We start from the raw sequence: 5,733 nt of genomic DNA, 5'->3' as shown, positions 1-5,733 counted from the left end.
CCAGCATGAATTCTGGAAATAAACTAGTAAAAATATTACACAGTGCACCTTTAACTTGGAGCTCAACCTGACTTGCTGCTGAACCCCCTTCTTTGAATAGCCCACTGACTCATCTCGAGCATACGGTAGCGTTTATACCATCCCTCAAACTGACTGTAGTCTGGAAGTTAAAACTCTCAAAGACGGAGCCAAGTGGAGTTGTGATATTTATCAAGTGCCAGAAAGCGGAGCAAAAGATTAATATCTCCAGAATGCCTCAGGGTAATCTGCTCCTTCATTTAACCACCTCGTAATCACACTCGGCTGTGTCTGTGACATTTTAGGCATGGACACAGGAGCTGGAACCGGAACCTTCGGGATATTATTTCTCATTGTTCAAGAAGGGCATGTGTTCTTTTTTTCTAAGGTCTACTGTCTGGGAAAGATTAAGTTGTAGCACTTCAGTTGCTGATGACAGCTTTTATGAAGTTCATGGATGCATTTAAAGTCAAGTCAACTTTTTTTGTCACTTTCTTCATATGCACAAGTCATACAAGGAAAATGAAATTACTTTCAGTTTGTGGAGTATGGCGTGCTCTTATCCAGATAGTTTGTTGGCTTCTTGGGTTTGGGTGCTCTTTAGTCCAAGGTATAGTACTTCCAGGATCAAAAAATGAGAATAAATTCTCTGATTAAGGCACTCCTACATGGACATATTAAAAACAAGGCCCACGCGTAGCGGCATGAGTGCCTTCTTCAGGGCAGTCTGTCATACACATATTAATAAAGACATTTTAATTTGGAGTGCCTTAGTCAGAGAATTTATTCTCATTTTTTGATCCTGAAAATGAAATTATGTTTTCTCTATATGCCATGCCAGGACATAGACATACACAAGACTGAGTGGAGAAAAATAAACGGTACCGGTAATGATTTTGTTCAACTACATGAATGTATGGCAAAGTACAGTATCATTCGTAGGCCTACCTTGGTTATACATAGGTAAACATTGAGTGATTGAGTGTTGTGTTCAGGGCTCTAAATTAACTTTTTCCACCACCAGCCAATTTGGCTAGTGGACATTTTTTCTTACCAGCCAAACAGAAGTTCAACTAGCCATTTTTTTTTTTATCTCGCCAAAATAAACTATGCATTAGGCTAGTTTTTTTTTCTAATTAAATGGTCATTTTGTCCAACTGTTTCTACAACACAGATACACTATAGGCCTGCATAGGCTACTATATGCCTACATAATAAGCATATTATAGGCTATATATTTTTTCATTATTTTTTAACTTCTGCTTTATTTTTTACTTTCATTACTTAGGCCTAATTAATTTGATTAGATTTTGTTCAATTCCTCTGAAAGCAGCTGAATCACATCACACAAGCCACTCACATAACAGACCTTTAACATAGGCCTACAGTAACCAAGCACACAGCCAAACACTACAAAACCTCACATACGCACACCCCAAGGAAGGAGAAGAGATGAGAGGAAAAGGAGAGGAGAGAGGAGGAGCTCTTCTCTACCATGCGCAACAAAATGACAAGAAGCCTAGTTTAATTAAAAGTAAATAATATCTCGGGAATCTTCGCTTCCTTTGTTACTTCCACAGCTTCGTCGTTGGTTGTTTTTTTTTCTTTTCGATGGCGTGGGCTTTCCAACTTAGTTCCGCCAGGACTCTGAACATTTCAGAAGACAACTGAACTGACAGCTGCGGTCACACTACTCTGACAGTCGGCTCTCCTCTGCCCTGGTCGCTATTTCGTTCCACAATCACTCGTTTTTAACGTCACTGTTTACAATTACTAGGCTACTAGCATTCACCAACACACAGAACCTTCCTCTAACCCCCACCACATTCTCATCAATCGCACAAAACGTCTACACAACAGAAGTAGCGCTATGCATAATCTGCGTAAGTCCTGTTATTGAAACGGTCAGGGTCTCGCTGCTTAAAAAATGCAGCCTGTTACAGCAAGGTTCACATAGTAATAATAGCAGTAGTGACGTTAAAAAGGTTGTAGCGAAAGCGACGAGAGCATAGGAGGAGAGCTGCCTGTCAGAATAGTGTGAGCGCAGCTTAGCTGACAGAAGGCTGGTCGTCTGAAATGTTTTCAATCCTGGCGCGCGCAACAGCATGGAGTTGACGCTCGATGCACTGGAAAGCCCACGGTGGGAGGCTACCTCGTGACGCTAGTGTCCCTGGGTAATGTAGGAAATCTCGCCGTATAACGTTCGTCAGAGCAGCGGTTTACCGTCCATAAGTTACTGTACTCGGGCGCTACTAGCCAAATTGGCGGGTAGGTATTTTTTTCTACTAGCCAAAATTAATTTTCACCCGTGTTTGGCGTGTTGGCGTGTGTTAATTTAGAGCCCTGGATGTGTTTATAAATGATGTGGCCATTTTGTCGAATGATAAAGTGAAGTGAAGTAAAAATGACGAGGGATGTGGTCTACAGCCTACAGCTACACTTCAAGTGGTTTACAGATATTATGGCTTCAGGTTCGTCACAACTGAAGAAATCGTTTGAATGAAATGTGAAAGCTCCTCACGCTCCCAAAAGTAAGCTACTTACAAATACCCTTTTGACTGCTGTGACATCTATGGCTGCAATCTTTCACCGATACACCTGCAAATCTCACTGCCTATCTCAGGAGATCTGAAGTCATAAGGAGAATACTCCATCTCCCTAACTGTGTCTGTCCATACTCTTTGTAGCCTCTTGGGACTGAGATTAAAAGACATTGTGGACTATGAGTGCTGTGGTGGACGGATGAGTCTCCGTCTCCCAAGACATTTTCATTTCCTCAGCGCGGCCATTTAGAGTGAGTTACTGCACTGATTTGAATAGAGGAGTCTTGACTCTCGAGCTTAAGCTTCCTGAAGTGCTGTGGGTGTGGGTGTGCGAGTGTGTGTGAGACAGAGAGAGAGAGAGAGAGAGAGAGAGAGAGAAGAGAGAGAGAGCCTTGTCAAGTGCTGTCCTGTGTGTGTACGTGCTTGGGACAATGTCTGTGGCTCTTCTAAGGTGTCAGTCAAGGCTCTCCGTGTCACAACCTTGGGGCTGTATTTTCCTCACTCAAGTCAGAGCAGACTACTTCTTTAGTGATGCTGTAGTCATTTTCTTCAGCTCATACATTGCATCATTTCTTTTATTATTTATATATTTTTGGACTCTTATGCCTTTATTTTTTAGACAGGACAGAGAGGCGGGGAAGGATCGGCAAACGACCCGGGCCAAAATCAAACGCGGGTGGCCAGCGTAGCACTCCAGTGCCCAGTCGTTCGAGCCAGTCCTGGGCTGAGCCATGCCTGTGCACCTATTGCATCACCGACCATCAAATGCACCATGTAATCACAGACTGCGCCCTGGCCCGCCTTCCATCCTAATCCTTTTTTTTAGAGGGCGAGGTACTGGAAGACTTTGATTTTCGCAGACATTAAAAGTGGCAGAATGGGACCAGTCCCTGACTATCTCAAACCTGGCTTGTACTCCATGGTTACCTAAACGTAACAAACACTATATAACCTATAATGGCTGCACGGGGAAGGCCATGTTAGTATTACTCACCCATCCAATGCTATACTGAAGGGGAGTTGCACTGTCACGAGTCTTAGGGAGCCAAGTTTGGCACCCATTTTACACTTAACTTGTCCAGTCAGTGGCTCTATGAAGACGGAAAGAAATACACAAGCAAGGGGAAGTTTGAACGTTGTATTCAGCAAGTTAAGTCTGATTTAGACAGTTTTGCAAAGGGACAATTAACAGGGTTTAAGTATTCAAGACTAAGTAAATGGAGTAAATGAGGTACATATAAGATGCAAGGAAGATGGCTAATAGCTCAAGTTAAAGGATGGATATCGAAGGGTTTTTATTGTATGACCCCTAAATGTATTGATCAATAGGTAAAAACTCCCAAAACAGCAAACCTGCATAATATCCTAATCCACCGGTTTGTTACATGTTCCTGCTTGAAATTGGTAATATTAAATATAGCTCTTAAAAATTCGGTAAGTAATTGTACGTTCATGCTTGGATGTCATCTTAAAAAGTAGTAACCAACAGCACCAATATTTTTCCAGTTGTCAGAGATAGAGAAATGACCTCTAGTCAGACCTGAACCCAGGTCCCCATATGTGTGCTGTTTTTTATGTTTGTGTGCACTTTATGGTTCATAGCCCAATGAAAGATGCTGTTCACTGTTGCTAGTCAAAGTACCTCAGGAATAGTTTTGAAAACATTATTTTAACATTTGAAAAGGCAGCTTAGTTTACCTTGAACTCTGAAATAGCACAACAGGATTTCCAAGCTTCAAGCAATCCGATGGGCTTCCAACCCCATTTCCAGTCTCCGATCTGCTGTTTGTATTTGTGCTCTGCAGCTGTTCACCCCAGGAGTAGAGAGCAGGTACCACCCACAAGTTTTCTCTATCCCCTGACACGCAACATAAATTCATGCTGGCAGTGGCGGTAAATTAGGTGTGTTGAGGCCATAAATAGTAGGATGGTCTTACTATATTCTCTCACTAATTCCATTTGTACAGAGGGTCTGAAACGACCCTACAAATTGAGAAACGATTACCAGTGGTGGGGGGGTGGACTTTGTTGAAGTTTGTTGAAATGTGTGTCTCATTTTACCCAATCGATAACATTTGATCATGACATGTAATCTGCTCATACGCTGTAATGCTTTTGGGGGTTGGGGGGGGGGTATCGCTTGATGATTGATCGGTTATCTAGCAACGTGTGAATGGACAACCGTATCTCACTCATTTCGTGAAGTATTCACGAAAAAAAATAGATTAATTTTCGTGGTGCATTCACGTTATTGCCCGCCTTTCGTAAAGTCTTCACGAAAATAATAGATTAATTTTCACGCTGCCTATTCACTTGAATTGCCCGACTGTTGCCTAGCGACCCACTAGTTTGATGCCCTTTCGGTAGCCTACCGTCACATGGTAATCAAACATTTCAAACAAGCAATTTGGGGTTAGGTTTAGGGTCAAGGTTAGGGTTAGGGTTAGGTTTAGGGTTAAGTAGGGTTAAGGTTAGGATTAGGTTTAGGTTTAGGTTTAGGTTTAGGGGACATAAGGCGTAAGTACCGAAAGGGCGTCGAATTAGTGAGTCCCGAGAGTATCAGTAGTGTTCTGTCAGCACCCCCTCCCTGCCCCTGCAGACGTTTGGATAACCATAGCAGCAGTGGGGCAATTCAAGTGAATAGGCAGCGGGAAAATTACTCTATTATTTTCGTGAAGACTTTACGAAAGGCGTGAGATAGGGCTCGAATGGAGTAGTGAATTGACTGGAACTTTACGGATGGTAAAGTCCAGGCTACATGCAAATGAAACCATCTTTCCTCTCACTTGAATAATGACTTCTGCCGCACCGATCGCGTAGTTCGCGCTTGGTGTACACGGGGCATTACCCACAAACAGTTTTAGCAAATTACCTGTGCTGAGTCATGGTACCAGTGTCCCAGGCCAGACAGGCATCATGAAAAGGTGCGTTGTTTCACACTAGTGCATTCTGTATGTTGGTGCAACGAATTTGTGTGTTAACTCGTGCTCTACAACAGAAAAGAAGTTTTGTCATGTGACCAGGCTTGTGCAAGGCTCAACAACAGCGAAACAACTGAGGAAAATTGTGAAATTGTGCTTAGACCAAAACCATTTTTGACCCCAATGTGTCACGGGGCGTTGTAGAGCACAAGTTAACATGCAAAGTCATGGTGCACATGCGCTATAGACGT

General features: G+C 42.8%; 1 long non-coding RNA gene across 2 annotated transcripts; it reads left to right on the top strand.

Moving 5' to 3' along the window:
• Positions 1-2,178: 2,178 nt before the first annotated feature.
• LOC134437541 (uncharacterized) lies at positions 2,179-3,465 on the top strand. Of its 2 annotated transcripts, XR_010032409.1 has the most exons (4): positions 2,179-2,286; positions 2,490-2,549; positions 2,706-2,812; positions 3,181-3,465. It is a non-coding gene; the product is annotated as an uncharacterized LOC134437541 (long non-coding RNA). The 2 variants fall into 2 exon arrangements; XR_010032408.1 differs by having other exon boundaries at positions 2,179-2,549.
• Positions 3,466-5,733: the final 2,268 nt, after the last annotated feature.

This window comes from Engraulis encrasicolus, chromosome 21, assembly GCF_034702125.1.
Source record: "Engraulis encrasicolus isolate BLACKSEA-1 chromosome 21, IST_EnEncr_1.0, whole genome shotgun sequence".
Taxonomy (NCBI): domain Eukaryota; kingdom Metazoa; phylum Chordata; class Actinopteri; order Clupeiformes; family Engraulidae; genus Engraulis; species Engraulis encrasicolus.
The sequence above is the reverse complement of the archived record's forward strand: the minus strand, read 5'-3'. Positions and strand labels throughout refer to the sequence as shown.